Below are 24,231 nucleotides of genomic sequence, written 5' to 3' on the forward strand. Positions count from 1 at the left end.
CACGAAAATTTGAAAATATCAAGTCATCAGAATTCTATATTTTCATGTAACCACAAAAATGATCAATTCTAAAAATTTCAGATAATCTTAAAGAAATTCAAATGTATTATTAAATTCAAAATAAGAACAAATTTGAAAATTATAAATTCTAAAATGTGCAGGTAGTTCTAATAAAGGATTAAAGCTAGAATTGGCTGGTTTACTTGTGTAGACTCTGATAATTTCAGAACTTCTGTTCTATCTAAAAGTTATGGAAATATCAATAGAATCATTCTCATGAGAATTCCCAAGTTTGAAACAGTAATAAAGTTGGAAATTATCAAATCTTAATATGCTGGTAGTCCTAAATAAAGGATTAAATCTTGCCCTGCTTGATTTAAATGTGAAAATCTGAAAAATAAGGGAGACCTCTCCATTGTTTTTACTATTTTTTTTCAAGGCAAACATTAGGACATAGAAGATAGAGTATGATAATCAATAGGATTAAGGGAAAGGGAATATGAATATGAAGGGTGAAGGTTGGTAGGAGAAGTACTGGAAGAGTGATAGCTACATTTTAGTTGTTGGTAAGGGGACAGGATATGAAACAACAAGAGTAGCATGACAGCATTGTAATAAAATAGATGATTAACAGCAAGGTATGATTTAAAGCTATAGAAATATGCTATTGTAAGAGTGGTAGATTCCATTGAAGAGTAACATGGGGGAGAGAGATTGATGGTTGAAACTAAAGGGTAATAGTAGAGGGTACTAGATAAGGATACATTCACTGGCATCACACATTATACAAGTAATATGAAGGGAGATAGGTAGTGATATCAGTTTGATGGTAAGAAAGGTGTCAAGTGCTAAAGGATGATGATGGAGAAAACTGAATAAGGACAAATCAAATAACATTCCTTGTTACACAGGTGGCATAGGCAGGGTGAGAGATCAATGACAGTGTATCAGCTAAGGTAGGAGATAAAGAATTAATATGGATGAGTGAGCCAAAGCTTAATAGGAGATTATACAATCCAAACTCCATTACAACCATTTTGATAATTGTCTGGCTAAGTTTACTCTGGTAGGTGGATCTTCTCCACCACTGCATGTAACCACTTATCATTGTCCCTTGTTATTTTTGTATGGTTTAGATTCTTGCAATTAGTCTTCATTACTTCATCCTGTCCTTCTATATCTCCTATTTGCACGTGTTTTACATACTTCAAGCTCTCGTCCACTTATTCATACAGTTGTCATTCTCTATATACAACAAATCCGTTTACCAGTGTGATCTTCTCTTACTGCACTATTTGTGATTCCTCTAATATTTGGTTATCCTCTCTACTTATTTATGCTCTTTTGTCCATGCTTGCTTGCTGAACACATGCAATAGAGTATGATTGCTATATTTCTTTCAGATAAACACAAATCTTCTGCATTCATAACAATTATCAAAATATATTTTTACATTTAATTCTTAATATTAAACAAGGTTTGTCAACTAGCAGACACTAATTTGTGTTTTAAGCAGTTATATTTATATAAGTATGTGTCAAATGATAGTTTCCAAATACACCTCAAATGACTTTAAAAACTAGAAAACAAACACTGAACTATGTTGTTTATCCAGTATGTTTGGATTAATATCCTTCATTGAGAAACAAAATATATTGTTTAATTGTGAACTCAAATAATCATTAGAAAGTGGTGTGAATGACTGATTTATCCAGATTAAGTCAACATTTAAAAATGAAACCTAAATTGCTGGTTGATGCTATTATTATAGTTGACAATGTAGATGGTTAAGCATCTTCCAAAAACCAAAAAAAATCAATATATTATATTTTGTTGTTACAAAGTAGAAGTTACTTGTGAAAATTATATTACTAAGAACTTCATGTTGGAATATCACCATTATCATAATCAGTTTGCATTTGTTTTCTGTGCTGGCATGGATTGGATAGATTCACATGACCTGAATCAGTTTGTATTTGGGGTTACTGTTCTTCTAGATTATTTGGAAAATCAAGTTTCACTTGTACACTTCATTTTTGATTTTGGTCTTGGTTTCTATGGGTGGATATCTTTTATAACAGCAACCATTTTACAGTGTAAGCTAGGTACATTTTATCATGACACCAGCACTAGAGAGGTTGTCATAACCTTGACAAGACAAACATAAAGGGTGAAACTGATATGTTTTCTCTGCTCATTCTGCAACCACTTAACAGGGTGCATTGGGAGCAATTTACTATCGCACCAGCATTAGTGCGGTTACCTTGAAATCCCAAAAGACAAAATACTCCTAACTAAATGTTATCACTGATCATTCCAGATAACTTGATTATTAGAATCGGTAAAAAAAAATGGTGCTTGCAGAAGATGAACTAGGATTGGTGTTACAGCATGGTAAAATAGATAGAAATGGAAGAGATAATAATGGTAGCAAAAAAAAAAGAGAGAGGGAGAAAGAGGACAAATGATTGGTAGTTGTGGAAACGGTTGCAGATGAGAGAGTGTGATGGATATCAGAAAGGTTGGGGAGCAGCCAGAAGTATATAGAGCTGATGTTTGCTGGTGACAGAAAGCATGATAGGTAGTTGAGATAGCAATAGTGGTAAGAGTATTGCTTATGAACAAATCAAAAATTTTTGTTTAACCCTTTCATTATCAACATGGCTGAAACCGGCTCTGGCTCTGAAGTACAAATGTCTTGTTTTCATAATTTTTGAATTAAAACTGCCCACCAAACCTTAGTCACAAATTATGTTCTGAACACTAATTTAATGATAACCAAGTTATTTTACTAAATTCTTTGTTATATTTTGAATAACTAAAGAAACAGAGCATCTCAAAATAAATACGGAAATGAAAGGGTTAATACATGACTGGCATGATATACTGAACAGAAGATAGGGTGACAGTTCAGACACTATCAAATAGGCAAGAGAGTACCGTCACTGAGGAAGTGATCTGAGGGAAGGGAAGTAATGGCAGGCTTTACAGGGGAGTAAATGGAGGGATTATTGGATGCAAACAGGATTAATGCAATCCCTTCTTATTCAGGCAGCTTTATAGATGAGAGAAAGAGAGAAAGAAAGGAAGGGAGGTACATATATTCAGATCTAAAGATTTTTTCCTTATTACGTGTGTGACATAATGAAGTGGAGAAGATAGATGAAAGGCAATGAAATAGACAAGAGGGACAGCAGATGAAAAACAAACAAAAACATCCAGATGTGGATATATATTATCTATTACAGCTTAATCATTCTTTTCTAGTACCTGATATCATCAATTTCAATGTTCTTAGTCATCTTTTTCATGAAACAAAAAATCTAGAGATGGCAGCTTCTGTTTACTCAGAGCATGTAGAGTTAAGACTTTAGGAACAAAAAAAGCAGTTTTCATTGCTGCCCTAAAGTGCTAAGCAATGGACATGATGATAATTATGAGGACTTGCTAATAAATTAATTTGTAGAAATGTTGGTGGAATAGAGATAAATAGCAAATCAGGATTTATTTAGTCGCTCAAAATAAAATTGTGAAAAGAAACTAATTTCATCAGCAAAAGTCACAAATTAGCGTTAACTTCATTAAGTGTAAGGTTTAGTATGTTATTGCTCCCTAATCTAAATCATGCCACTTCAAAAGATTCAGTAGAGTTTTGCAGACATATGCATATATACACTGCTATGCAGCACAATCATATGAAATGTTTTTAACAAATTACTTTATGTTTAATCTGTACAGTATTCTGTATTTCTTGAAATAATTGTTTGTGGAATTTATAACATTTTTAATATGCATAAAAGGAAAAAATTAATCAAAAAAGACAATGGAAATGCAGATTTTTTTCTTCTACATAACTAAATTTTGTAAATAAACAAAATTCTTAATCATGTCTATATGATGGTGTACATTAAGTTCTATAAATTAGCAAGTGTAAATTCATTTACGAACATTATTAATGACTGAAATTTCACTGAGCAGCATTTTTTTCATAGTGTGTGTCTAAATTTTATTTTTAGTTCCTTATTTGAAAGCTGTAAATGTTTCATGATATCTAATACGATTAAACAGATAAAAAATTTACAAGAAAAAATTTCAAAGCCATGAATTGGAAATGATATTGAATTTAAAGAAATAAAGTTGGGTAGCTTATTTGAGAACTAGTGTTTAAATATAATTAAGAAATTTAAATGAATTTTTGCTTTAACTCTTGAAAAAGTTTTACAAATAAATAACCAAAAATAATGAAGAAAAAGCAAAAATCTTTACTTCATTTCTTAACCATCTAACTGTGATACTTTAGCAGTTCCATCATCTTACGCATGTTACATGTTTAATCTTTGCACTTTTGGAATCTAATATATGTTTGACCTTGTCCCTCCATGTTAGGTTGGTCTAGCTACATATTTTGTTCACTATCTAATTGTAAAGTAGAGTTTATGTGGATTTGGGAATTCTATCTAATTTTCTAAGCTTAGAATGTTGTGGCTTTCAACTCACCATTATTTATACTGTATCTATTTTGGTATGTTTGTTTATATGCCTTGTTTTATAATAACAACTTGCTGCATGTTTTTCTTTCTAGCTCATTAATTTGTGGATTCATTGACTTGCACAAATATATTTAAAAAATTTTTTAAGAAATAGATGTTAATTCAATGCATGGTTACTGAATTTTGCTTTATGATAATATCTACTATAATAATCATTTTGAAATTTAAGCAATGAGTGTTTTAAATTAGCTGATACCTAAAAGATGAAATCACTCCTACAAGTAAGCATTGCACAATTGAAAATGCAAAACTATATAATGATCATGAGTGTAATTTTAATTTATAGACAAATGAGGAGTTTAAAATACTAACTTTGCCAGTTAACATCCTGAATATGTGAGAAAAAGAAACATTCTCTTCAAGGTTACATAAAAAAGAAAATATATCTGAAATCAATTAAACCTATTCCTGCATTGGCAGTCATCCCATTACTAATCCAGTTGAGCATCTGTCATCTAAACTAGATTGTAAAACTTGATATGCAAAATTAAACTCATAATGTATGGCTGGTATAAAAAGAAGAGAGTAATTACTATCTAAGTTTCTACCTTGCTTTGCTTACTAATTGAACAGATAACTGGTATGCATATCAGGGATTCATATATTTGTCATTCATAATTTAATTTTATAGTATTTGACAGGGAAATGTAAGTTCAACAAAATAAAGAACACAGTGACACCCACACAAGATATCTTTCCATTCCATTAACCAGTCAAACATCAGAATGTGAGTTTACAGACTTTGATATGAATATGTAATTCCAGTTACATGTAGTAGACAGTATTTCCAGATAAGCAAATCTCTGTATCATTAAATATATTACTGATGTCTGAAAAAGCTGGCTTCCATCAAAGGGACATTCACATTTCTAATTGGAAATTTTACCATTTCAAACAGGACCAACAAATTTTGGTCTATACTTTGAGTTAATACTATGATAAATATGAATATTGTATATGTTGCCTCCCTTGCATGTGATGTGTATGTGTGCGTGTGTGTGTGTACATGTATATTTAAATACATATCACTATATCAAATGCACTTCCAATTCTTTTGTGATTGCATTATACTTTTCCATCTTGGCCCAAATCATTTAACTAAATTCTCTTCACCAAGGAAGACCATCACTAACCATTAAGAAAATTGTGCTTTCAGACAAATTTAAACTTAACACTTGTGGCTCTACTGGTGACTAATAAGTTATGCTTTTGATAAACATATGCATCCACAGACATAACAGACTGAGCTTGCCCCATTCACTACACTGGTAGTATGTTTTCGAGCAGTTCACTTACATTCTACATGAAAAATGTGTTTTGCGATGAAGCATGGAATTGGATATAGAAGTAGAAAGAGAGATAGAAATACACTGCTGACTGTAAAGTTGGTAGTGTAATTTAGTGTTAATATTTGAGCATAAAAAATGCTTAGTGGCATTATGTTTGTCTGTACATTCTGAGTTCAAATGTTGCTGAGGATGACTTTACCTTTCATCCTTTTAGATTCGATAGAATAATCAGTTGAGCACTGGGATTGATGTAATCAACTTATGCCCTTCCCCAAAAGAGCTGGCCTTGTGCCAAAATTTGAAGCCAATATTGTGGATGATAGCTGTGATTATGATGATTATACTGGAATGATTGTGGTAATGATAATTATGATGCTGGTATTAATGTTAGTAATAATGATAGTGATGATGATGATAAGTTGTTTTGATGAAGATGGTTATATTGATGAAATTCTGTGAGTGAAGAAAAAGTACAGAGCACATCAAAGTGTAACTTTAAGCCTTGTTGCTAGGAAATACCACTAGAATGTTGTTGAAATTCAACTTGATTATTTAGTAGCAACTGAGCTCTTAAGTCAACCAATATTTATTCTGTTTCCATAGGAAAATATAATAATTTTCAATAACTTTAGGTTACTGGATTTAGAATTTTAAGCTAACAAAACACTTGCCATTAATGGCTCTAAAGCTTTAAGTGGGGAATTATAACTCCCCATCCTATATATGCGCAGTAAACAAGACCAACTTTTTTAGATTTAATTAATGTTACCAGAGATAGAGGATACTTGACAAGTATGTCAGACAACATGTCTTCATTTGCAATGCTAAAAACTGAACTTGACATACAGCTTAAGATGCAGTCCTGTATTTTAATATTTTAATTCAGTGGCTGTTCAAGGTTTAAAATGCTTTGTTGAAACTTCACATGGTTTTCTTAAGATTGAAGCTCTATATGATTAAGAAAGTGTAGCTAAAAAAGTATAAACTATTGTAACTGATAGAAAATTAGATAAGAGATATATCTCAAGTATACAGAATTCTTTTATGTGTATCAGCCAGGTGGCTGTGGTCATGCTGGAGCACCACAATGAGAATTATACTTTCTAGAGAGATTATTCTAAATTTAGATTTTAAAACAATATAAGTACCAGATATTCTTTTACTTTATTTGTTTCAGTCATTTGACTGTGGCCTTGTGCTGAACTGCTAAGTTACGGGGATGTAAACACACCAGCACTGGTTGTCAAGCGATGTTGGGAGGACAAACAAAGATGCACAAATATATACACACGTACATACATATATATATACATACACACACACATATACATACACACACACACATATATATATATATAATATATATATATATATATATATTATATATATATATATATATGTGGAAGGAGGGTTTAGAATCAAGGGGCCTTAGAGTCAACCTAGCTAAAACCAAAGTACTAATAAGTAGAAAGGTAGACAATCCACAAATATCCTCAGGAAGATGGCCCTGCTCGATCTGTAGAAAAGGTGTAGGTAGAAACTCTATAAAATGTACCCAGTGTAAGCTATGGACACATAAGAGGTGCAGCAATGTCAAAGGTAGGCTAACTGGGAAGATAGTTTTTGTATGTGGCAGATGCTCGGGAGCATTGACCTCTGAAAATCTGCAGAAAACAACTTCCGTCACTTTCCGGGGGGAAAAACTAGAAGTAGTTGATAGCTTCCGCTATCTAGGTGACCAAGTCAGTAGTGGGGGTGGGTGCGCTGAAAGTGTAACTGCTAGAATAAGAATAGCCTGGGCAAAGTTTAGGGAGCTCTTACCTCTGCTGGTGACTAAAGGCCTCTCGCACAGAGTAAAAGGCAGACTGTATGATGCATGTGTACGAACAGCCATGCTACATGGCAGTGAAACATGGGCTGTGACTGCTGAGGACATGCGTAAGCTCGTGAGGAATGAAGCCAGTATGCTCCGATGGATGTGTAATGTCAGTGTACTTACTCGACAGAGCGTTAGTACCTTGAGAGAAATGTTGTACCTAAGAAGCATCAGTTGTGGTGTGCAAGAGAGACGATTGCGCTGGTATGGTCATGTGGCGAGAATGGATGAAGATAGGTGTGTGAGAAAGTGCCAATCCCTAGCAGTTGAGGGAACCCGTGGAAGAAGTAGACCCAGGAAAACCTGGGACGAGGTGGTGAAGCACGACCTTCGGACGTTAGGTCTCACCATGGAAATGACTAGAGACCGAGACCTATGGAAGTATGCTGTGCGTGAGAAGACCCGGCAAGACTAGTGAAGCCATAACCCGTGGCCCCTGCCTGGGACGTAGTCAGTCCACCTGTGCATACCTTCCTTCTTGTGACACTTGTGAAGACCTGTTGAGGCAAGTGAAAATCAAAATCAAACCAAATCAAAATAGATGAACATCAATGGAATTTGTATCCTTGTGGTACCAGTGCCAGTGGCACATAAGAAAACCATCCGAACGTGACCGTAGCCAGTACCGCATCGACTGGCCTCCGTGCTAAGGGCACGTAACAAACACCATCCGAGCGTGGCCGTTCGCCAGCCTCGTCTGGCACCTGTGTCGGTGGCACATAAGAAAACACCATCCGAGCGTGGCCGTCTGCCAGCCTCATCTGGCACCTGTGTCGGTGGCACATAAAATCACCCACTACACTCTCGGAGTGGTTGGCGTTAGGAAGGGCATCCAGCTGTAGAAACACTGCCAGATCTGACTGGCCTGGTGCAGCCTTCGGGCTTGCCAGACCCCAGTTGAACCGTCCAACCCATGCTAGCATGGAAAGCGGACGTTAAACGATGATGATGATGATATATATATATATACGACGGGCTTCTTTCAGTTTCCATCTACCAAATCCACTCTCAAGTCTTTGGTCGGCCCAAGGCTATAGTAGAAGACACTTGCTATGCAGTGGGACTGAACCTGAAACCATGTGGTTGGAAAGCAAGCTACTTACCCCACAGCCACTCCTATACAATATTTTTTAATATCTAACTACTGTAAAAACCCATGTAATTTTGCACTTTTTTTCGCAAAAATAAAATAAACTTTAGTGGGTACATAAATTACATGAGTAGATTATTTCTAGAATATTTTTTGAAAGTTTTTTGTTGATAAAAGATGTACAATATGTAAACATTCGTACCAGAAGTTGACTCATTTAATGTCAGAATAGGTTTTTACAGAAAAAATAATGGCTTAAATACAATGAAGTTGACTTTTATCTATGCTGGACAGTATAATGCTTACATCTTCTGCATAAATTTACTAAAACTGTTAAATGGTTAGCTACTTTTGGACGTCTAATGTTCATGCTGGTAAACATGGTCTGGGCCATATTTTACATTGCTTGCAGTTTCTACCTATCCCAAGCACTATTGACATACACAGTGATATGGATGTTCTTGACTGAAAAAAATGTAATGATATGGATAATTTTGATTGTATGTTTTTATTTTTATTTATTTAATACTAGAGCACACTTTTAAGTTTGTTGTACTATTTACACCAATTTCGAACACTGGCTTCATTAACATTAAAATACCTTCTGGCAGCTCTATTGTCACATTCAAATGCATATTCAACATATTTAATTTCTCATTTGCAGTAAACAATTCATAAGTTCTGCCCATACTGACAATAATGGTAATGACAAACTTTAAAGTTTGCTTGACATTTTATAAGTGTGAAAGGGATTAAAATTTCAATACTCCGTATCAAAGGTTCCCAGAAGAATAGGCAGAAAAGAATTCCGTTTACATAATGAGTTTGATTGGTCACCTTCCTCTGTCAGTTGAGTAAAGTGTCATCCAAGTTGATGCTTATTGGTAATTAGACTTAATTTCAACACCTGCGCATATTTGTCAGCTTTGTTTTGTGAGTAATTCTTATCAACAACTTTTCCTCTGATTGTGATTTGAGAAGACATACAGCAGTATACTAAAGATTGAACATAATCTCTTGTGAGCAAGAAATGAAAAATAAAGTTTATTATAAACAACACAAACATTTTGTAATTTAATTGCTTTCAAAGTAATACCTGTTAAACAGAAATTATTTTTATTTAATGAAAATTTGATAAAATCTAATCATAAGTTAAATTATGCTAAATACAACTAAATTGAAAACCTTTTTCCCTTGGCTATATTGGCAATTCTGAAAACTTTTGGGTGCAAATTTTACAGGAACAGAAGCTTTTTTTTAAAAAATTTTATCTTGAAAATCACCTGTATAAATTACACAGGTGCACAAATTACATGGGTTTTAATGGTAAATACTTTTCAATCACTGCTAACTTAGAATTGTTATTACTTTTTAATGTATTGTCATGTTTATTTTAAGTTATATTAACAAAAATAGATATGTAGAAAAAAAATTTAATTCTTAAAATGGAAATTATAATTTTTTAATCTTTCTTTGAATTGTTCTAACTATAATAGTAATGTGGAGGCGCAATGGCCTAGTGGTTAGGGCAGCGGACTCGCAGTCGCAGGATCACGGTTTTGATACCCAGACCGGGCGTTGTGAGTGTTTATTGAGCGAAAACACCTAAAAGCTCCACGAGGCTCCGGCAGGGGGTGGTGATCCCTGCTGTACTCTTTCACCACTCTTTCTCCCACTCTTTCTTCTGTTGGCCTGCTCGCTTAGCCAGCGGGGTGGCGTCATTCGAAGGCTAAAACAATGCAAACGCATTGTGACCAGCGATGTGTAACAACACCTGATGGTCTGGTCGGTCACGTGATCACGTGATAATAGTAATACTAGCAGACATTTTCAAAAGGTTTTCCTTTAATGTTTTAAATAGTACTATTGTAAACATTTAGACCTATATTTCTCATTTGAGAACCTATTTTCATCTCATAAGAAATATATAAAATCAAGGAAAGAAGTAAGGAAAAAATAGTAGGAACATTAAACTAATGTCTTCTATTACACAGTAAGTATTTTGCTCAAAAATTATTTGTTCACTCTCTTTTAGATAGAATAAATACTCTTATGAGATAAAAATATCCAGATATTTTTAATGCCCACAGTATTCTGGTCACTATAACTTCTACAAAGGAATTCCATAGAAAACTTGCCCATTATAATTACAATTTACACCAAATAATCTTCTTAACACACTTAAAGCCTCAGCACTCTAATATTTAAAACCACTTAATAATATACAAATTATAACTGTATTCTAGATCCAATCTCTCCAAAACATTAATAGGCAAAATAGAAACTACATCTCTTGATACATTCTGTCTATCTTGCCTTCATGCTGTTGTGCATTATCATCTTGAAATGATTTTTCAAAAGATGTTCTCTTCTCTGAGTTTAAGAATAAAGAAAATAGTTTTGATTACCCCATGCCTTCAGTTCTAGAGATTCTACCTCAAGATAGTGACTAATTGTTTCTATGCATCTGCAACACCAGCAAAAGTACATGTCTGACATATATCTACGAGCAAAATAAATGCACTTCAGATCGTTCGTTAAACAGTAACCCACTGTACAATACAAACAAATATGCCCTATGCCCTAAAGAAATAATATTTCATTACCTAAATTAACAAAACATTTATAACAAAGAAGTGCAGGTTAGTGAATAAGATCATAATTGCTTTCTTAAAATAAATGAGATATGAATAGGCTAAAAGAATTCTTTTCTTTTATGTGTTTCAGCCATTAGATTGTGGCCATGTGAGAGCACCACTTGAAGAACTTTTAGCCGAATGAATTGACTCAAGAAATTCTTTTTTTTTTATGCATGGTACTTATTCCATTGGTGTCTTTTGCTGAACTGCCAAGTTACAGGGATGTAAACAAGGGATGTAAACCAAGACCAATTGTCAGATGGTGATGGGAGACAAACACACACACAGACTCACATACACATACACACGCACACACACGCACACACACACACATACACACACACATGACAGACTTCTTTCAGTTTCTGCAAAACCAAATCTACTCACAAGGCTTTGGTTAGCCTGAGGTAATAGTAAAAGACACTTGTTCAAGATGTCACAATAATGGGACTGAATCATGTGGTTGGTAAGAAAACTTCTTACCACACAGCCACACCTGTGCATATAATCATTGTTTGAATCAGAATATATGTATCCTAATATTTTATAGAACTAAGAGTAGTGAATAGTAACTCTGAAGAATACAGCATAAAATGCCTGGCCATATTTAGCTATGTTCTTTTCTGTTCTGAGGACAGGGAGAACAAGAACTGGTTTATTGCTTAATAGAAGATTCATGGCTACCTCATCTTATACACTGGTGTTTGGCAGTAGAATGTATGGTGTTGATAAGAGATAAATATAGTGGTGATCAGTGCTGTCTTAAAGCATGAGCACACTCACCAGTTGCCTGGGGCCCTTATGGGTGTAGGGGCTCAATTATAATTTATGTGTGCTGTGGCTTGTAGTGAATAAATAAACACTATAAGGTCTAGTGTAATGATCTGCCCATGGCCTATAATGCTGCTAAGACAGCCCTGGTAGTACTAGAATGTAATATCAAGGTAACATGTCGAAGAAGATGATTATCAGAGAGTGTGAAGAAAAATAGATGAGGAAAATGTGAAATGGATAGAAACATGGATGGAGGTGATCAATTGAGTACAGAGAATGAATGTTGGGAATGAGGAACAGGAATGTTGGTCACTGAGGGTAATATAAATGAGGGATAATGATAAGAAAGGAAGAGGGATGAAAATTGGAAGTAACTCGGAAGATAGGGAATGACTAGCAGTACAGAAATGACAATGTGATATGGTTTGTAGCTTTCATTACTTACAGCTGCAAAGTAATACAGCAGATAGAAGAATGACAGAGGGATGAGTGAAAGGGAAAGGAGAGGAGGGGTTAAAGGTTGCAAGTGTGTGGAGTACAGTGAGATATGGAATAAATAAGGCAAGGATGGTCAATGATATGAATGAGGGATGAACATCAACAGAGAATGGCTTAGGGGAGGGAACCAGATGTCTGGGTGGAGATGGGGATGAGTCGGCAGGGAGATTGAGTGAGGTACCTAGTTATGTGCAAACATATGCTTTGGGAAGTTAGCATAACTGAGAAGGTATTCTTGAATATTGCAAATCATTACTCATCTTTCTCAGACTTTTTTTTCTTCCAATTATTCATTATAAATGAATACAGATATCTTTATTCTTACATAGAGAAACCAAAAAAAAATTGTTTGAAAACACTTTTAAGTATAATGAACTGACTCAAAATGAACATATTCAGCATACACATAAACACACATAAGTATACAAGAAACCCACAGAGGAGTCTCTACATGCTTGATCCAACAGCTAGAAAGAGCATCTAAATCAATCACTCTACAATCTTTCGAAAAAGTAGAGCACGTTGAATAATGTAGGCTAGGGAATACTGTTTCTGAAATTAAGGCAGGGTGGCCAAGGATTCTTTGCTTTCATTGAAAGCAGTGCTCAATAAGAACTGACTCCTGACTTCATACATCACCTAGTAGTATACAAAAATATCCAAATACACACATGTATGCATCTAAATATAAACATGAGTATACACAGTTATCAACTGCCTCAGTGGTTTTTAACCTGCAGACACATTTTCAAGCAACAGTATGTTATTTTCAATATTATTCCTGGTAAGTCAATTAGCTACTTAATTTCAATAGCCTTCATTGAAGACACTCTAAACATTAGGCTTAAAATGAAATAAAATAAACAGTAGTGTTCATGTAAAAGTAACTTTTGACAATTAAGTATCTTTTAATCGTCATTTTACTTTTTTTTTCATGTGATTGTTATTTTCTTCAAAGAATGATGAACTTGAGTTAAATATATTTTTTTTGTCAGAAGTCAAATGCTAAAACATAGAAACATAATGAAGATCAAAGGGTGTCTATAATATAGTTAACATAGGTTAGTGAGCTGAAAGAAAAACATCAATTTTATGTATTCATAAATGGACACAAAAACCTGTCTATTTTAAAGCATATAAAGAGGTTTATAAATTGTATTTATGAGCAAACTTGCAGTTATAAAAGTTTTTAACTCACCAGTAGTCTCAGCAGTAAGTAAATAATTTTTAGCTCCATTTGGAAGATCAATCTCGCTATTCATTTCTACCAGCAGTATTTCCTGTAATATAAATATATATAACAAAAAATTATTAATGCATAAAAAAAGAGACACATTTATAACTGGATGCATGCACACAGATAGACAAACATGATATATATATATGCAAACATACACACATACATATAGCTAGTTAGATAGACATATGCTTATTTACTTTTATAATGCTCCTGGTTTCAGACTGCAGCCATGCTGAAGCACCAGGGTTTAGTCAATTAAGTCAATATCCTCACTTATTTTTAACCTTGGTATTTAATTTAATAATTTCTAATTTTTGAATGGCTAATGTTACAAAACAAAGACACACACACATAGACAATCTCATATATATATATATATATATATATATATATATATTAAAACAAAAAGTTAAAATTTGGTCATAGAGTTACTAAAGGTTCTATATCCAAAATATCCACAACTTTATGGACAAAAAAATTAAGCTTTCTACCAGTGAACGTGAGGAAATGCTCAGATATCGAGATTTAATGGTTAATGTATAAAACTGTTAATGAGGGCGAGTTATCTCCCCTGGACCAGAGGATAAAACCCCTTACAGACCCGAAATAGCCTAACCAGCAAATGGGAGATCCAATTATCCAATAGGCCTGATATGGACACATTTAGAGAAAACTATTTACAACTATTCAACACACCAGATTTAGCATAGTCCATAAGAATTTTGGTTCTCTCCATGATGCAGATTTTGCAATGGCCACTCCCATTAATATATGGGCCTGGATGATCTATTATTTCCCACTTGATATCACATGGGGTCCCTTGATCTTTGAGGTGCCACACATGGCTGGCCAGGGACATGACAAGACATCTTTCTGGGACTCTGAAGGATTATTGGTGGTTGCGGAAGCAACATTTGAAAGATGTATTGGCTGATCCAATATATTTACAAACTTGGGATGTGGCTATATTTGCACTCTTGATATATCTCTGGTAGGCTCCAGGACTGGGAATGCTGTTGGTAACACTGTTGCTAACATTGTCAATATGATGCAATGACCCAGTGGTGTTACTGATGGGATTATCGTTTCTGGTCATATGGCTGGTGAAGTAGCTGCCAACATGAGTGTGGGTACGGCTGGTGGGAACATACGGTATGGTGCCAGTCATCTCATTGGTGTTAGTAATAATTGTTTAGTTATTATCTGTGGTGGTGGTACTGGGGATGCCAGATAGCTCTGTGTTGCTGTTCCCGGATTGGTCATCATCTCTAGGTGTGGTGATTGTACAACTGGTAAAATATGGTGCAGGCCTGGTCACTATCGGGATCAATGATAATGGTTTGTTCATCATCTTTGGCTGTAGTACTGGGGTCGCCGGGCACTTCCTCTGTGTTGCTGGCCCCAGGCTGATCATCATCTCTGGCTATGGAGAGACCTGATTAATCTGCTATTATTGCTCTTGGATGGTACATTGCTAGTAATGCAGTTAACAGGTCTAGGTGTCACTGTAGCTTTATAGATGATTCCTTTAGCCTTGCATTGACCTCCTACTGGACAGTTATTGTATATACTGCAAGAGTAACCTGCCTCCTCCTTTATAATGTGGGTGCTTGTTAAAATGCTTTTTATGTTAGGTGGATAACTAAAGGAGATTCCTAGGTTGTGCCTGTTATGTAATTTCCTGTATCCATGTGTGCATGTGAAATGTTTATCTATTAAGTTAATGAAAATCCTTCCCACACAAATATTGATGTTGAGCAAAAAGGGTGGAGCAAACCAAATATCTTTTCTGTGGTGCCTCCTTTTCAGGGTGCTAATGCCTGGCATATAGATGTGGTCCTTAAATCCACTTCATACCAGTACCTCATTATAGTAGGGGACAGTGGTGTCAAAGATATCTTGGCTAGAGGATAGATTCGAGATCCACTTGCTTACACTTTTCATTAGGTTCTTGAAAACTACAGTTGGGCCACAAGAGGCTGTGCTAATATAGGACAGCTTCTCATTTGACTTGTGATAGGGCCTTTATGTACTACAGCCTAGATCTAAAGTTACATATTGGTGAAAAGTGGTTAGGAGTCCATACAAATCAAAAATTACAGTTAAAAACGCAAATGCAGATGGAAAAGGAACAGAAGTATATTTTAGAGAATGTTTAATAAAATATTATTGGTTTCAATGTATCCATCTTATCAAATATTAGAAATATTAGAAAGAATTTTGGTGAGTCAAAAATAAAAGACACTTTTTAGCAGGTTTAACAGTTTGTACCCAAATTTTAGTTCTTAATGAAGTTTTACTTTAGTCAGTCTCTTAGAAATGTTTATATATATATAACATAGTTATATGTATATATATATATATATTATATATATATATATATATATATATATATACAAATGATATATAAATATATATAAGCATATATATATATAACATATATATAAAGATGTATGTATAACATATCTAACAACATATATATATATGTGTGTGTGTGTGTGTGCATGTATGTATATATATATATATATATATAATATATATATATATATACACACACACACGAATATACTAATATATACACATTTATATATAGGCCACCATCCATAAAACCATTCCAATACAATGGTAAATGACTAAATAAATAAATGAATGGTGAATAGGAAGGAGGGTCCCTCCTTCTCTTGCTCCTTCTCTTTAACTATCTATCTATCAACCTACCTATATTTCTATCTACCTACATATATTTCTATCTATCTATCTCCACTCTCATGGAACCTCACCTAAAACAACAAAAACGATGTTCTCTTTTTCTAAACAAAACCCCCCAAAAAAATCATCTGTCTTATGTAAATGAACAAGCTGTTTGTACATTCACAAAATTTTATTTGACATGTTCGAGAAATGAACAAAAGCACTAATAATAATGAAGAAATAAAAAGATTTTTTGCTTCCAAAATTCTGATAACTTTCTCTCTCTCTCTCTCTATATATATATATATATATACAAATATATACACATTTATATATATCTATATATATATATATATATACAAATATATACACATTTATATATATATATATATATATATATATATATATATATATATATATACACAATATATACACATTTATATATATATATATATATATATATACTATATATATATAGATAATAATATAAATATGTATATATTTGTGTGTATATATATATATAAATATATATATATTATACATATATATATATATCTATATATATAAAGCTGAAGTTGTCTGTGTATGGCAGGTTTGGTAGCCTTCAACTAACACAATCTCCTCCGAGACCCTGTGGCACAAGTTGACCAAAATTAAGATGATGATAGAAGAAGGCTTGCTCCTCCTTCCGTAGAAGAAATAATTATTTACATCGAAAAGGTGTTCTTTTTTTCTATGAAAATCCCCATTTTTTACGATTTTTTTACTGCTGTGTCGCCATTTTTCAGTGTATTTCAACCAGAAAAATGTTCACTTAAAGAGAATAACAAGCTACACAATGCAAAATTTCCAATTTTCAAAACTTCCAATTCTAAAGGGTCGAAACAAACCCGAGCAACGCTGGGCGATACTGCTTGTACATTATATATATATATATATATATATATATGCCAGCATGGAAAGCAGATGTTAATTGACAATGATGATGATATATAAAAACACTTGAACACAAAGTATACAGTGTAGAGTAGAAGGAAAGCAAATAGAGTACTAAATACTGAAGGTAGAGTATCAAAATACATTTAAGCTGAAATATCATATTTTAAATTTCATGATTCTAATTGTTGAGCAGAATGTGAACAACAAAAATAGAAATCATTAAAAAGAACATTGAGATAATGAAAAGGTAAAATGGAGCATTTAATTGGTTACATATGTAAACTAATTCAAATTGATAAAAATATTTGATTGTTTCAGAATCAAGAAAGGAAGTATACAAGTGTGTGTTTCAATTGAATGAATAAAAGCAATATGAATAAAATACCTGTGCAAAGCAAGGTAACTAGGAACATTCACAGAATGTCATTTATGCTCAATTGCAGCAATGTCAAAGAAAGAAAGAAAGAAAGAAAGAGAGAAAGAAAGAACGAGAAAGATTCAAAACACCTTGGTTAAAAAAAGAAAGGTTGATTCTAGAACATTTTTAAAATTGAATTTCATACACAAAGCCATTGATGTTCACATAAAGAACCCTTTAACATGGCACAACAAAAATAATTAAACAGGAAACAAATAGCTAAAGAGAAAAAGATGAAATAGGAAACAGTAAGAAACATACTCTGTATATTTCTATGGCATGTTTGACTTAGGAAAATTACATAATAACATTTATGATTTAATTACAATAGAGTCAAGATACTGTTGTATGACATCCAGAAGCTTTCCTTCTAATGTAATAATAAAATACTTTATGGCAAACAAAGGTAGCAACACAGTATCTTTCTTACATTGTCAAATTCCCCTCACAAGTTAGTGCCAGTACATAGCTAAAGAAACTTGCCTATGATGTCCATGGGGGGAGGTAATCCAGCTTCTTCATTGTATAAATATACTGCTATATGTGTATGTGTGTATAAATATATATGCATATATATACATACATTTGCATATAAGTATAAATTCATATATACAGGTGTGGCTGTGTGATAAGAAGCTTGCTTCCCAACCACATGGTTCCGGGTTCAGTTCCACTGCATACCACCTTGGGCAAGTGTCTTCTACTATAGCATTGGACTGACCAAATCCTTGAGAGTGGATTTGATAGATGGAAGCTGAAATAAGCTCATTGTACACACACACACACAGATATATATATATATATATATATATATATATATGTATGTATGTATGTATGTATGTATGTATATCTATACTATAATGGGTGAAGGCACATGGCCTAGTGGTTAGAGCAGTGGACTTGTGGTCGAGGGATCGCAGGTTTGAATCTCAGACCGGGTGATGTGTGTGTTTATGAGCAAAACACCTAAGCTCCACGCGGCTCCAGCAGAAGGTAATGGCGAACTTCTGCTGACTCTTTTGCCACAACTTTTTCTCATTCTTTCCTCCTGGATCTTACAGCTCACCTGCAATAGACTGGCGTCCTGTCCAGGTAGGGAACCTATACGCCAAGGAAACCGGCCCTAATGAGCCAGGTGTGGCTCGAGGAGAAACAAACAACAACAATACTATAATGGAGAAAGCTGCTAATTAATTAGGTATGTAACAATTACTAAAAGAAAGCAATTATTAAAGGGTTGACCATCCGGAAATATTTTTATAAATTCGTGTACTAAGAAATTTCCTATAATCTCTATTTCTTGAGTTTATTGAATTTTTTTAACTCCAATTTCTCGCAAATATAAATATTCACTGTGTCCAATTCATCACAAATTTAAATATTCATTGCATTCACTGCAGAGTATTCCATTTTCATTAACGAAGTCTCTCACTTTCTCTTTTAAGTTTTAACTCACTATTACTGTATATGTAATATAAAAACATTATTTACTGAATGAAAATTTTTTTAAATACCTGTATAATTTTTAATGTGGGATAGTTGTGAGAAGAGCCTAGAAAGTTGGCTAATCACTATTAGAAGATGAAGGAAAAAATAAAAAGTTACCCACACGTACTGAAAACTTGCACCTTATTCAGTTTCCAAACGCAACTTCAACAGTGATACACACATAGATACATATACACATACAAATGAAAGGCAATGAATGTGTGTGTGTGTGTGCATGTGTGTATGTGTGCTGTTCTCTGACTAAACTTCATGTTGCATCACTTTTGTGAAGCTTTGTCAGTGAACAGGTCATGGTTTCAAAGCAATGAAAATATTTTGACACAAATGAAATTTTAATATTGAAGTGAATCTAATGATATTTATGTGTTCTTGAATGGTTAACAAACATCTTCCATGCTGCAATTGTTTTAGTTTCAGCACACAATCTCAGATCAAGTCACTTGCTATGCAAGTACATCTCTGTAATTTTTTAAAATCCCTGCGGATAAATGCCAGCAATGACCTTCTCAGGCTCTCCAATATTTTTAATTCTAGACAGAAACAATCAGGGGCAGGGAGTGGGGTTGCAAAAACTTCATAATTTCTCAAATTTTCGTTTTTTATAGCATATAAATATATTTATGGGGAAAAAATATTCTTTTCTACTCTAGGCACAAGGCCCGAAATTTTGGGGGATGGGCCAGTCAATTAGATTGACCCCAGTACACAACTGATACTTAATTTATCAACCCTGAAAGGATGAAAGACAAAGTCGACCTCGGCAGAATTTGAACTCAGAACATAAAGACAGACAAAATACCACTAAGCATTTCGCTCAGCATGCTAACATTTCTGCCAGCTAACCATCTTATGGGGAAAAAAATATTTATTTATTTATTGCCTACAGGGGGCTAAACATAGACAGACAAAGAGATTAAGTTGATTACATTGACCCCAGTGTGTAACTGGTACTTATTTGATCAACCCCGAAAGGATGACAGGCAAAGTCGACCTTAGCAAAATTTGAACTCAGAATGTAAAGCGATGAAATACCGCTAAGCATTTTGCCCAGCATGCTAACATTTCTGCCAACTCACCGCCTTATGGGGAAAAAAATATTGAAAATCATTCATACATGTGAGAGTGATAAAGAAATGAGAATGTGCTAGAAACAACACCCATATCGTTTTTACAAGTAATCGTAGTAGTAGCCGTGCTGCTAAGTTTCCTTGACAACTATATAGTGTCTTTCAAAAGTATCATCAGTCAAATAGTTTAACACAGCTTTTTAGCTCTTGACTGCTTTTATTATTGCAATAATTCAGACCAGATATTTGGCCTAAAGGTAACTTACTCTTTTCTTTCCACCAGTCTGAGAGGCCCTAAAAAAGGGTGGTGGATGCTGTCCTTCCTCTTCTAAGTCATTAAAGAAAGGAAGTTAACAATTTCTGCTTTTATTTGTTAGAGAATATAATAAATATTTTAATAATAACTATTCATTGTCATAATCATTGCTAAATACTTCCTTCATATATATGTGTGCATATATATATGCGTGTGTGTGTATCTATCTCTATCTCTCTCATATATGTGTGTGCATATATATATATATAAATGAACACACACACACATATATATATCTGTGACATCTATAGTTTTTTTAGTTTGCAAATGATTAGTTATCAAAGTATAATGAATTCAATTTTCTTTTTAAATGTGGTATTATACTGTCATAAAACCATCACCAGTTGGGGAAAAAAAGTTCCAGATATACATAGAAAAACGACCTAGATTATTTCTAATGTTATTAGCTTTTATTGCAAGACCCTATAGCATTCACCTTTGTTAATGCTGCCAGAGATGTCATGTAATCAATACCTCAAAAAGTAAATATGCTAAAAAGGATAAGAGCAGATTCAAAATCAGAAAATATAAACAGCATAAGAATCAATCAATAGATGCATTAATGACTGAATTCAGAGCCTTTGGGGAAGAAATGTTTGGTAAATATCTTTACTGCTGAACAACAAGACAACTGCTAATATGTGATGCTTTTGCGGCTGGCATCAACTCTCTTGTGGCTGACTGAATCAGCTGATAATTATTTCAATCATTTATATAAAACTGCTTTCAATGGAATTAGCAATTAAAGATTTGAAGAATTTCCAAAGGGATGTTTCAATAAAAATGGCAACTACAAGTATGTTGTTAAATTCTGCAATGCTACTTTTGTAGTGGAACTATATAAACAGTTAGATATACTGAAGCAATGTCAGTAAGATGTGAAAGAAGGCTTAAGCACTTTTTTACAACATGTAAAACGTAGAAGGGAACATCAATGTAAAATGAAGTCATTGGGTCTGAAGAATATAATGAAGGTATAATTCCTAAATTATTTAGATTAGGAAATATTACAGTCTTCATAGATAACCATACTGTTAACAGAAAATTGAACAGAGGATCCATGAAAACTGTTTCTAAAAAGTTGCTTGACAAATGGAGGTTGAATTATAAAGAAATTCATGTTCTACAGTGGTTTTGACAAATTAGTAGCCCCAAATGACACAACCAGTACTTGATCATTTCGCATGTTGTTAGTTCAAACGAATAAATATCAATGAGAGTTTGATTAAAAGAAATTTCCTATACATATACACATAAATACACATTATGTGTGTGTGTATACAGGGTGTGATGGGTAAATTGTCACCATTTTATATTTTTAATTTCATGCATGCAGTGTTTGTTTTTGATTTTGTTGACTACACAGTATAGTAGAGTCAGTTGGGCACTGTCTATGATAAAAATAGCACCATGATGCAATTCACTCGGCCAGAAATTTGGAAATGACATGCTGTACTTCTTAGTATTCTTGCTGGAAGCTCCAATACGAACATTTCAGTGTTTGAGTGTCAATCAGAAGACAGTGTTATCTGAGGGCATGCACCAAGAATGATAAAAATTAAACATCCAGTCAACATCATGGTGTTTGGAGTGATCACTAGTGATGGTGAAGTTACGCCTTCATTCATCTTCCCACACGACCTCAGACTCAATATGGTGGCCTACATCAAGTACCTGAAGGAGGTAGTGCTGCCCTGGGTCAACAGGGTGGCTGCTGGAAACCCCATATCTGACAACAGGACTCTGCACCATGTCACACAAGTAAGAGAACCCAGTCATAGCTATCAGACAATTCCTGTGACCACATCACCCCTAACATCTGGCCATCTAACTCCCCAGACTGCAACCCCTTTGATTATGATGTGTGGGGTGCAGTTGAGTAAGAGACCAGCAAAACCCCTTGTAACACCAAAGATGAACTGAAGGCAAAGATTATGGGTGCATTCACCAAATTAAACAAGGAGACTGTCCAGAAGAGTTGCAAGAGATTCCGAAGTTGTCTAGAGGTGATAGTTGAAGCCAATGACGATTTTATTGAATCGATTGACATTTTAGTACTTCAAGATATTTTTATGTAATTTTGGTAATTATATCTGTTAAAATGAATATGTCAGTGTTATTTTCATTTTCATGTAATCTAGATGACAGTTTATTCACCGCACCCTGTGTGTATGTATATATATATTGAAAAGGTTGCAAGACGCAGCAAAAATTTTAGAAAATATAGAAAAAATGAGTGGAAAGTTTACTGGTGAGTGTGTTAAATTATAATGCACTAAAAGAGAATGACTCTCCCCAGACACAAGAGCATATACTATATATATATATATATGCATATACATGAATGTATATGAATATATATATATGTGTGCGTGTGTGTGTGTATAAATATACACACATATACATGTATATATATATATACACATACACATGTATATATATGTATATATATTACTCTTTTACTCTTTTACTTGTTTCAGCCATCCGGCTGAGGCCATGCTGGGGCACCGCCCTTGTTGCTACCCTCTCTAAGTCCAGTTTGCCGTGGCTGGCCACTGATCTAAGAGAGAGTTTGTAGCTGCTGCCCTTAGGTTACCTTCGTACCTTGCAGTGGGTTCATCTGGGATCCCGGAAAGCAGCTTGTCTAGATGTTTTTTGAAAATGTCCACATCCGCATCATGTAGATCTCTTAGTTTTCTTGGCAGTTTGTTGAACAGCTGAGGGCCCCTGAACCCCAGGCTATTACAGTATCTGCTCCTTACCCTGGATGTGGAAGACGGGACCTTTGGCACCACACAGTGACGTCCTGTACGGGGATTGGAACAGCTCTCAATTCCAAAATTTGGTGCTAGTCCCTCCAGGATTTTCCATATGTATATCACTGCATATCTCTCTCGTCTTCGTTCCAAGGAGTACAAATTGAGTTCCCTAAGCCTCTCCCAATAGTTCTTTTCTTTCATGGTGGAAATCCTCTTGGTGAAATGTCTTTGGATTGTCTCAAGCTCTGTGGTTAGTTTGACACTATGCGGTGACCACAGTTGGGAGCAGTAGTCCAGGCGGCTTAGGACAAATGTCCTCCATAGTGTCAACATGGTCTCGCAGTCTCTTGTCCGGAATGTCCTCAGGATCCAGCCAGTGAGTCGTCTGCACATTGTCGCCACCTTCGCGATGTGTGAAGAAAAAGATGCATCGTCACTCATGTCTATCCCCAGGTCCCGTATTGATTTCGATACTGGGATTTCGATCCCTCCTGGACCAGTATAGTTGTGTTGTAATGTATATGTGTTTACAGCTTGATATTGTAAGGCTTGAAATTTACCAGCATTAAATTGCAT

The 24,231-nt window shown here is 34.3% G+C and overlaps 1 protein-coding gene across 11 annotated transcripts in view; it reads right to left on the bottom strand.

The window, feature by feature from the left end:
* The window catches only part of LOC115215814 (MAGUK p55 subfamily member 7), a 930,620-nt gene that overhangs the window by 773,493 nt on the left and 132,896 nt on the right, over window positions 1-24,231 (bottom strand). For all 11 annotated transcript variants that reach the window (XM_036506006.1, XM_036506002.1, XM_036505998.1 and 8 more), the window contains one exon: window positions 13,915-13,996. The gene's annotated coding sequence lies outside the window, so the exon portion shown is untranslated. The remainder of the gene's footprint in view (window positions 1-13,914; window positions 13,997-24,231) is intronic.

The sequence above is a fragment of the Octopus sinensis genome, linkage group LG9 (assembly GCF_006345805.1).
Source record: "Octopus sinensis linkage group LG9, ASM634580v1, whole genome shotgun sequence".
In the NCBI taxonomy this organism is placed as follows: domain Eukaryota; kingdom Metazoa; phylum Mollusca; class Cephalopoda; order Octopoda; family Octopodidae; genus Octopus; species Octopus sinensis.